Genomic DNA, 9899 nt, shown 5'->3' on the forward strand with positions numbered 1-9899 from the left:
ACTACATTTAATTTGATCTAATTTAAGTTCTCTTAGTTTTTTCCCTACTAAAACGTCCTGTTTGTCTCCTCTCCCTTTCCCAACATGGCTGCAGTGTTTCCTCTGTAGGATGATCTTGACCATGACCCTGTAAACCAGTGGTTTCAAAGTGATTCCAGAAAGGGCCGTGTGGCTGCAGGTTTTCTTTCCAACCAAGCAATAGCACACCAGACTCCAGTCATCCCATCAAGTCATCATGTTCAGATTGGACCCACTTGATGAGATGACTGGAGTCTGGTGTGCTATTGCTTGGTTGGAAAGAAAACCTGCAGCCACACTGCCCTTTCTGGAATCACTTTGACACCTGTGCTGTAAACTAACCCAGTCATTTAGCAACAGTTGTGTTCTCCTGATTTCCAGCGGCATTTCTCCAGTTTCAACCTGCAATGCTATAATAGATGCTCCTGTAATTAATCTTAAAACGTGTGTCTGTATATACTCTAACTTTTTAAGTGATGTACTAGCTGCTGAACCAAAAACCACACTACCAAAGTCTATTGCTGATCTTATTAATCCTTTATATATAGTTTTTAAAGCAGTTCTGTCTTCTGCCCACTCACGATCAACTAAACATCTCATAACATTCAAAACCTTTTTGCATCTATCAATAATTTTCTGAATATGAAATCCCCAACTAATTCTATCATCAAACAATAAACCAAGGAATTTAAAGTTTTTGACCCTTTCTATCTCTTGATTATACAGGACTGTCTCAGAAAATTAGAATATTGTGATAAAGTTATTTATTTTCTGTAATGCAATTAAAAATAATGAAATGTCATACATTCTGGATTCATTACAACTGAAAAAACTGAAATATCGCAAGCCTTTTATTGTTTTAATATAGCTGATTATGGCGTACAGCTGAAGAAACCCAAATATCCTATCTCAAAATATTAGAATATTTCCTCAGACCAAGTAAAAAAAAAAGCAAATTATAAAAGCAAAACAAAATCAAACATTTGAAAATGTCCATTAATGCACTCAGTACTTGGTTGGGAATCCTTTTGCACAGATTACTGCATCAATGCGGCGTGGCATGGAGGCAATCAGCCTGTGGCATTGCTGAGGTGTTATGGATGCCCAGGATGCTTCAATAGCGGCCTTTAGCTCATTTGCATCATTGGGTCTGGTGTCTTTCAGCTTCTTCTTCACAATACCCCACAAATTCTCTATGGGGTTCAGGTCAGGGGAATTGGCAGGCCAATCAAGGACAGTAATGCCATGGTCAGTACACCAGTTACTGGTGGTTTTGGCAGTGTGGGCAGCTGCCAGATCATGCTGGAAAATGAAATCATCATCTCCATAGAGCTTTTCAGCAGATGGAAGCATGTAGTGCTCTACAATCTCCTGGTACACAGCTGCATTTATTCTGGACTTACTGAAACACAGTGGACCAACACCAGCAGCTGACATGGCTCCCCAAACCATCACTGACTGTGGGAACTTCACACTGGATTTCAAGCAACTTGGATTTTGCGCCTCTCCAGCCTTTCTCCAGACTCTGGCGCCTTGACTACCAAATGACATACAAAACTTGCTTTCGTCTGAAAAGAGGACTTTGGACCACTCTGCAACTGTCCAGTGCTTCTTTTCCATAGCCCAAGTCAGACGCTCCTTCCGTTGTCTTGAGTTCAGAAGCAGGGGCGTGTCCAGACATTTTTGATAGGGGTGGCACCAGTGGGGCACTGACTTATGCAGGGGTGGCATGAAGTATGAGCAGGACCGCCTGCGCACAGACATATACACGCACACATGCACACAAGAAAATACACACCCACACCTAGATTTTGGTATATAAAATATATATATATATATATATATATATATATATATATATATATATATATATATATATATATATATATATATATATATATATATATATATATATATATATATATATATATATATATATTTGCTTGATGAAACTGTGCAAAACCTGGTAGAGGTACAGACTGTACAAAACAAATATAGCTTACCTTACCATGCCAACATAGGTAAACAATGCACATTTAAAAAAAAAACACAGTCCACCTATAAAGTTTTTAAACACCAGTATTATTGGTATCCTGATCTAAATAAAAGCAGATACTGTGATGTTAATTAAAAAAAAAGGTAAAGCATACATACTATGCTGCATGTGTGATGGTGAAGGGCCCTCATCACAAGAATCTTCACCTGATTCTGCAATAACACATAGGTTGTCATTAGAATGAAAATGTGCCTAAGTATATTATACTTCATATGAAAAATGAATTGTTAAGACATACCAATAGGTCCCGGCTGGCTATAAGAGGCTCCCACACCACTATCCCCCTGTGGATGGCCTGCAAGAACCTCAGCACTGGACACACCTGTAGCAATACAGAGATTTTATCAGTTCATTATAATTAAAATTGTCACATTTAGGCTTTTCACACCAGTATTGTTTAAAAAATTGTCTACACACTTAATGACAGTATATGACACTGTAGTATATTTGAAATATCTCAGTTCGAATCAATGCACATAATGTTTTAAAGAAGGTAAATTCATACATACCCTGATGTGTATGTGATGTTGAGGGTGACTCTATAATAATACATAAGCTGTGATTAGAATGATAATACAATCAGCCTTTCCTAAGTAAACTAAGAGGTATGGTACAATCAAACCAAATTAGTAAGTTCAAACATGAGAACAAACTTGAACTATCAGGATTTCACATACCAATGTGTACAGCTGAGGCTGAAGGCTGGCTCTCATCCTGTGACTGACTGCTCTGCCCCTGCTCTGGCTCTATCTTAGATTTCTTCCTTGCGAAGAAATCTTTAACATTCTGTCTTCTTTTCATACTGTAATAGTCCCATAATGCACGACATTCTTATATGTTGTACAATAAATAATTGTGCACACACAAGAATGAAAATGAAATGTAAATGATGTTATAGGGGTCTAATATAACAGTTTTACTAAGTACAGAATAGCTAAATGTTAGCGTTAGCATCGTTGACAGTCAAAACAGTGTTTTCTAACGAGATGAGGAGACGACAGCCGTGTGCCAATTACAATAAAACAAGACAGGGTACATGTTTAGCTTATTACTGTTACAGCTTCTAACTACAGGCACAGTAAGTGTAGTAAAATGTAGGCTACTCACATATTTCACAACGTCGCGCCAGAGACGTGCTGCTTTCTGATAGACTGGAGAATGTATTTACCTGTAGGTTCATCAACGTCTTCTTCGCGTCTTCTTCAACTTCAACTCAAAACAAGAGCGCATTTTACGTTCAGTGCAGTGGCCCGCCTCTGACTGGGCATATAGCCAATCATATTTTAAAATTTTGGGGTGGCACTTGGGGTGGCCAATCAGATTTCAGGGGTGGCCTGTGCCACCCAAGGCCACTCCCTGAACACGCCAGTGTTCAGAAGTGGCTTGACCATGGGAATACGGCTATTGTAGCCCATTTCCCGGACACGTCTGTGAACAGTGGCTTTTGATACCTGGACTCCAGCTTCAGTCCACTTTCTTTGAAGCTCCCCCACATTCTGGAAGCGGCTGTTCTTCACAATGCTGGTAAGGCTGCGGTCACCTCTCTTGGTTGTGCAGTGTTTCCTGCCACATTTCCCCCTTCCAACACACTTTTTTGTGAATGTGCTTTGAAACTGCACTCTGTGAACAGCCTGCTCTTTGAGAAATTTCTTTTTGTGTCTTACCCTCCTGATGGAGGGTGTCAATGATGGTCTTCTGGACAGCAGTCAGATCAGCAGTCTTCCCCATACTTGATTTAGTTTACTGAACCAAGCTGAGTGTTTTTCAAAGCTCAGGAAACCCTTGCAGGTGTTTCGAGTTAATTAGACGATACAAGTGATTAGTTGAATAGCCTACTAGTATACTTTTTCGCGATATTCTAATATTTTGAGATAGGATATTTGAGTTTCTTCAGCTGTACGCCATAATCAGCTATATTAAAACAATAAAAGGCTTGCGATATTTCCGTTGATTTGTAATGAATCCAGAATGTATGACATTTCATGATTTTTAATTGCATTAAAGAAAAAGAACTTTATCACAATATTCTAATTTGAGACAGTCATGTCTAATTTAACTGTCACCATACTATAAATTTTTTTCTGAGTAAAAAAAAATGTTTCAATTTTTCCACTGAAAGTTTGAATACCCATTTATACGACCAATCTTCTATCTTTTTAATAGCTTTTTGTAATTTCTTCTAAATATAATCAGTATACCGACCTCTCACCCAAATTGCCCCATCATCTGCAAAAAGAGAACACCCAAACCCATTTTCTATATCTTTAAAAACATCATTAATCATTATAGAAAAAAGTAATGGACTTATTATGCTTCCTTGAGGTGTTCCATTTACAATAAGATATGAATAAGGATAACTCTTTCCTATTCAAACCTGTATTTTCCTTTCACTTAAAAATTCTTTTAACCCCCTATATGTTCTACCTTTAATATCCATCTTCAGCAGTTTGATCATCAATCCTTCTCTCCAAATCATATTGTACGCTAGAATACAGCCACTATTATTTCTCTATATATTTCTGCTTTTCTAATTTCATGTTCTAAGGAACAAAGATGGATCCATGGTATTCCTTCCTTTTCTGAAGCCACTTTGCCATTTGGATATATATTTTGATTGCTTTCCAAATAATATTTTAGCCTGTCATTGATCATTTTCTCCACTATTTTTGCAAATATTTGAGGTTAAAGCAATAGGTCTGTCATTTCCTGGTTTACGTATTGTTATATTCACAGCTTCTTTCCAAACCTTAGTCAGTTTTCCCTCCTCCCAAACTCTATTATACAATTCCAATAAAATATTCTTTGATGGTTTACTAAGTTGACTTATTATTACATAATATATTTTATATTTTCCTGGAGATGTCCTCTTTGTTTTCCTTAGTGCACGGTTTAGCTCTGCTTTTGTAAATAGTACAATGATTCATTTATTGTTCTTTTTTATTATTATTTATTGTTCTTAACATCTTGACTTAATATCTCTACATTCTCTGGTATAGTCTCATCTCTTTTTTTCTCCTTTCACTCACATTTTCTGATCCATGAACTTTAACAAAAGTCTGAGAAAACATTTCTGCTTTCTCATCATTGTTCTGGCTCCTGTAAGTTTTATTACTAGCCCCCTTGTGGTGTTTTTATCTTACTGCAGTTCTAATGACCTGGGGCCTGTTTCAGAAAGGAGGTTAAGTGAAAACTCTGAGTTTGTTAACCCTGAAATGAGGGAAACTCTGGGTTTTCTGTTTCAGAAAGGGAGGTAAGTTAAACCTGAGAAAGCAGAGTAAGTCAAGCCCGTTTCTGAAAGAGAGGTAACTTATACTCAGAGTCAGTTACCATGGCAATTTACTCTGTGAACCTAACCTGGTCGGGAGCAGGTTTTCTTCAGAAAATCCAGAGTTTATTTTGGTCTCCTCCCCTTTTTTAAAGAGGAAGTGGTGTTTAAACACCTCATTGATTCTTTGGGGACATATTCATGGCTTAGTAGAAGTCAAATGAGAATGAACATTTAGACCTATGTCAAAAAATGCTGCTGCACTGCTAGACACTGAATGCCATTTAGTCATTTAATATGTCAAATGTTTGTAAAGCCAGGTAGCTACTCTACTCCCATGATGTGCTCAAGGCTTACCTGCTTGAAGTATGTTTTTATATTTCATTTTCAGCTGCTGCCATGTTCTTTTGATGCCTGCAGGATTGCACCTATCCATGAAAACTAAATTAGGTTTAATAAAATACTGTTCTTCCAGTTTCACCTCTGATATTATAACAGTTGGGTAAGTTACTCTAAAATAGTTCTTAATTACTAACTACAAATTTTATCTTCAACAAGTCTAATTAGATTAATGTAATAATTACTGTCTCTAGAAAGTATTGGTCTACTTACTAATTTGTTTTACTTACTTATTAATTACTTTCTAAATCCCAAATCAACCTCAACCACTTGAACAATACAAGGAGAGACAAGAAACTGCACTTCTAATGCTTTCAAATAAACAATATTCAATTGCATGAATTAATCTTAAATTGACCAAAGTGTGTAACTAGAGGGAGAAAGTTCAAATCAAAATATACCTTTTAAAATGTGATATTAAATCCACTATTGTTTTATAGTCTTTAATTTAATTACAGTATTTATATGACTTAAGTAACTTAATTCATTACACCCAACACTGTATAAAAGTAATTAAAATGTAAACTTACGCATTGACTCTAGCAGCTATTTTCACCCAAGCTAACTCTCTCTCCTTCGCCGCTGCAGCCGTGTTGCTTTTTTTTTTTAATACATGTTCAAATTCTGCATATGCTTGCATAAGCACATCCAGTTCTGCTGGTGAGAAATATGCACACCTTTTTTTGTCTGACGCTGTTGCCATGGTGACTCGTAATATCTGTGCTCCATTGATAATGGCTTTTTATAGTTGTGGTGACTCAGAGTCAGTCAATTTAGAGTTGATTGAACTAACTCATTTCAGCTGTTCTGAAACCCAAAACTCAGAGTTTCTAATCTCAGGATAAGTCAACTCAGAGTTCAAGTTTTAACTCAGAGTTGGTTGAACTTCCTTATTGAAACAGGCCCCAGGCTTTTCCAGTGTTTGTTCATACATACAGCACTTCATGCTACACCACAGGTTAAGTTGCCTAAATCTTGGAGCGGAACCAACAGTGAGTATATGCATAGTCGGTTCTTGTAGTTGTTTCTTACCCATCTGTATTATTTTAGATTGTTTGAGGGAGCTCTTTTTTAAGTTTAAACCCTGCTAACAATGCTAACGTTAATCGCGAGGGTAGTCACTAGCATGAGGCTAGTCAGGATGCTAATTTCAGTTCGTTTTTGAGCTTCTTATTTGTTGTATTGTTGAATGTGCTGCATTTTTCTTTACAATTCTGTCTTGTGTGTTCAAAAGAATGGGAACTGTTAAATCTAAAATGTAACACACTGTATATCTCATTTGTATTGCACTTATACAAAAAGTAACTGAGAAGATTCAGTAATTGAATTGAATTGAATTAAAGCAGCCTCAATCAAAGCTACTGGCTCTCTCGTTTGTTGGCTATCTGTCAGCCAGGACGGATTAATCATCCTTCTTTGCTGTAATTCCATTACCTATTAAAACTGGATAATCAAACTCTCTTTTCATCCCGTTCATTCTTTTAACTATTCCCCATATTTTATCTATTTTTGTTTCTCTTCCTACTGCAATACAAAACTTTCTCCAATATATCTTTTTTGCCTCTTTAATTGTTTATTTCAACATTGCTTGCTGCCTTTTATATTCAATAAGATTTTGTATGTTATGAGTTCTTTTTAATACTTTAAATGCTTTATTTCGAGATTTATGACTTTGCCTGGCTGATTCCCACCAACACTATGACGCACTGATGTCATTACGTTGCACACTCTGGTGCATTCAAAGCTTTTGAGTAAGGCAATGATGATCACATTAGAGGGTTAAAGTAGCAGAAAACTTATAACTATATTCATTATTCAGAGCGCTTAATAACTTAAAGTTGGGTTAACTTGAATTTTTATTGTTTTCTTCCCAAAACTTTTGAGTCTGTAGTAATGTTTGGGTTTACAGTGAGGAGGAAGAAGATTTCTGGCTGTTATCAGCGATAGCTCTGGAAGCTGGAAAACCAGTGAACGGCGGTGGTTTGTTAGAGCGCTGAATAAATCCAGAGATCAACAGGGAGAAGATAGTGTTTCAGTTTGACAGATGCGTGAGCTGGACGACCAAAGACATTTTTCAGATTTCAGGATGTCAGCCACTGAGGACCTTTCACTGCCTCCTGTCATGGATGTGTCTGAAAGAGGGAAGACTAGCCATGTGGTTCACAGACAACAAACTCTAACAGAGAGAATTCAAGTGTTTTCTGAAGGAAAGATCATGAATGATAATGTGACCTTTAATGTTATTCTTCCTGATGGGAAATTGGAAAAGGCTGTAGAGGATGGTGGTGTTCTAAGAGATGTGGGCTCTGTTCGAAAACCTAGGACGCATCCTTAGAAGACCGGATTCGAAGGCCGATTACGTCATAGCGCGGCGCCGAGGTCTGGTCGGATTCCAAGAGTCCTCGTTATGCGGCCTTAAAATGCGTCCTTCTTTTTGCCTGATTTGAAGGACGGGTCCGATGTATCCTCGGTATTCTTGGATATCCCAGGATTCATTGCGAGACCAAGCAAGCTGTGATCAGAGTAAAGGTTACTTGGCGCCGAACAGTGGTGAAAATTGGAAGTTCAGTTTAATATAATACAACTCTGTGAATAGTTCCGTCTGAAATGAATGAAAATAGTTGTTTTAATGGTTACTGAGTCAGATATGTGGCGGTAATGTTTGGTTTATCTAAAGGTGTTAATCTGTTACTGTGTAAATGGGTTTGGCTGTAATTAAAGGACAGATTCTAATATATTTGCAGAGGGGGGACTGTAAATCTGATAGGATTTTTATCTTTTTATTGCTGTTTTGCACAATATGCTTAACTTCGTATTTTTTGTTGTTGAATATTAGAGATTTTGCAGATATATTTTTTTTATAAATATATTGTTTAGATTTACTTATATCTTTCTACCCCTTTTATAGAATAGAATAGAAAATCCCTTTATTTTCCCACAATGGGAAAATTTACAGCAGCAGAAAGATTATTGAAAATGGTCACACAAATGAGGACCTTAGAAAAATGTATAGGAATAACATAATAGGGAAGAGTTAAAATATAAACAATACAATGCTGTAAAGTGTTTTAACAATATAAAACTGGGGAATAAATAACCAATATGCAGCTATGGACATTTTTACAGTAATGGACATTTGAAAATAGCAGCAGCATCAGAGATGTGCAGAATGACAGCAGCATTTTATTTAACTGACTAAGGTTTCTATCATTACATTTGATTTTATTTGTTCCTGCTCCCGGTGGTTGGAACCTTTATTCCACTCTGGATTCTTGTGAGTGTAGTCTTTGTTCACTTTAACTTTTTAAAAAATAAATAAACAAACAGTTTTGAAAACCTCGGTATTCATTCTTTTCCTGCTTTGTGTGTCAACGTTCACGGTTGCTAAGCAACAGAGCATACGGCGGTAAAACCCGCCGAAGGGAGGACCTGGTCGAATTTACAGCCAAAACTCTTCCGGTCTCCTTATTTTCAAGGACTTCGAAGGATCCAGTCTAGGTAGACCGCGTCCTTGGAGGACCCGTCCTAGGTTTTCGAACAGAGCCGTGCTGTCAGAGTTTGGGATGAGCTTTATGAGCAGTGCATCATGGGAAATGACTTTAAAGGTCCAAACCTGTGACGCGACTTTGGAAAAGAAGAAAGGGAAAGTGTAGGGCCAATCATTGCTTTGGGCTGGAAAAAGAAAAGCTCTGAGCCAGAAAACTTTCAGCTGAGCTTCTTGAACAAGCTGCTCTTGGTGTCGCTGAAAGTGATCCATTAAATAGTTTGTTTTTCACACTCAGAGTGAATGAGTGTCTAACAGTGAATGAGGCTGCATTTCAGAGTCTGAAAGTCTTGACAAAGATATTAGAATTGCTTGATTTGCATATTTGTCGTAGGCCTCAGACAGCAAGAAACACAGCAGATCTTAAAAGAGCTGCTCACCAAAAACTTCCCCAAGAGTCAGCCTTTGTTATAGAGGAGTGGAGTAATGTGTTTGCACTAAATCAGCCAGAGCTGACAGGAACTTCAGCTGCCTTTGATGCACTGCAACCAACACAAGCTAAAATAATTAATTCAGTTACTTTCCATAGTGACCCAAATGCCCTTAAAACTAATCATAAAGTAGCTAACTGCAGATCTTAGAGTGATTCTGTCCATCTTTCCAGTTTTCTCAGGTTT

Source organism: Cyprinodon tularosa, unplaced genomic scaffold (assembly GCF_016077235.1).
Source record: "Cyprinodon tularosa strain WSP-4 unplaced genomic scaffold, ASM1607723v1 ctg534, whole genome shotgun sequence".
Lineage (NCBI taxonomy): Eukaryota > Metazoa > Chordata > Actinopteri > Cyprinodontiformes > Cyprinodontidae > Cyprinodon > Cyprinodon tularosa.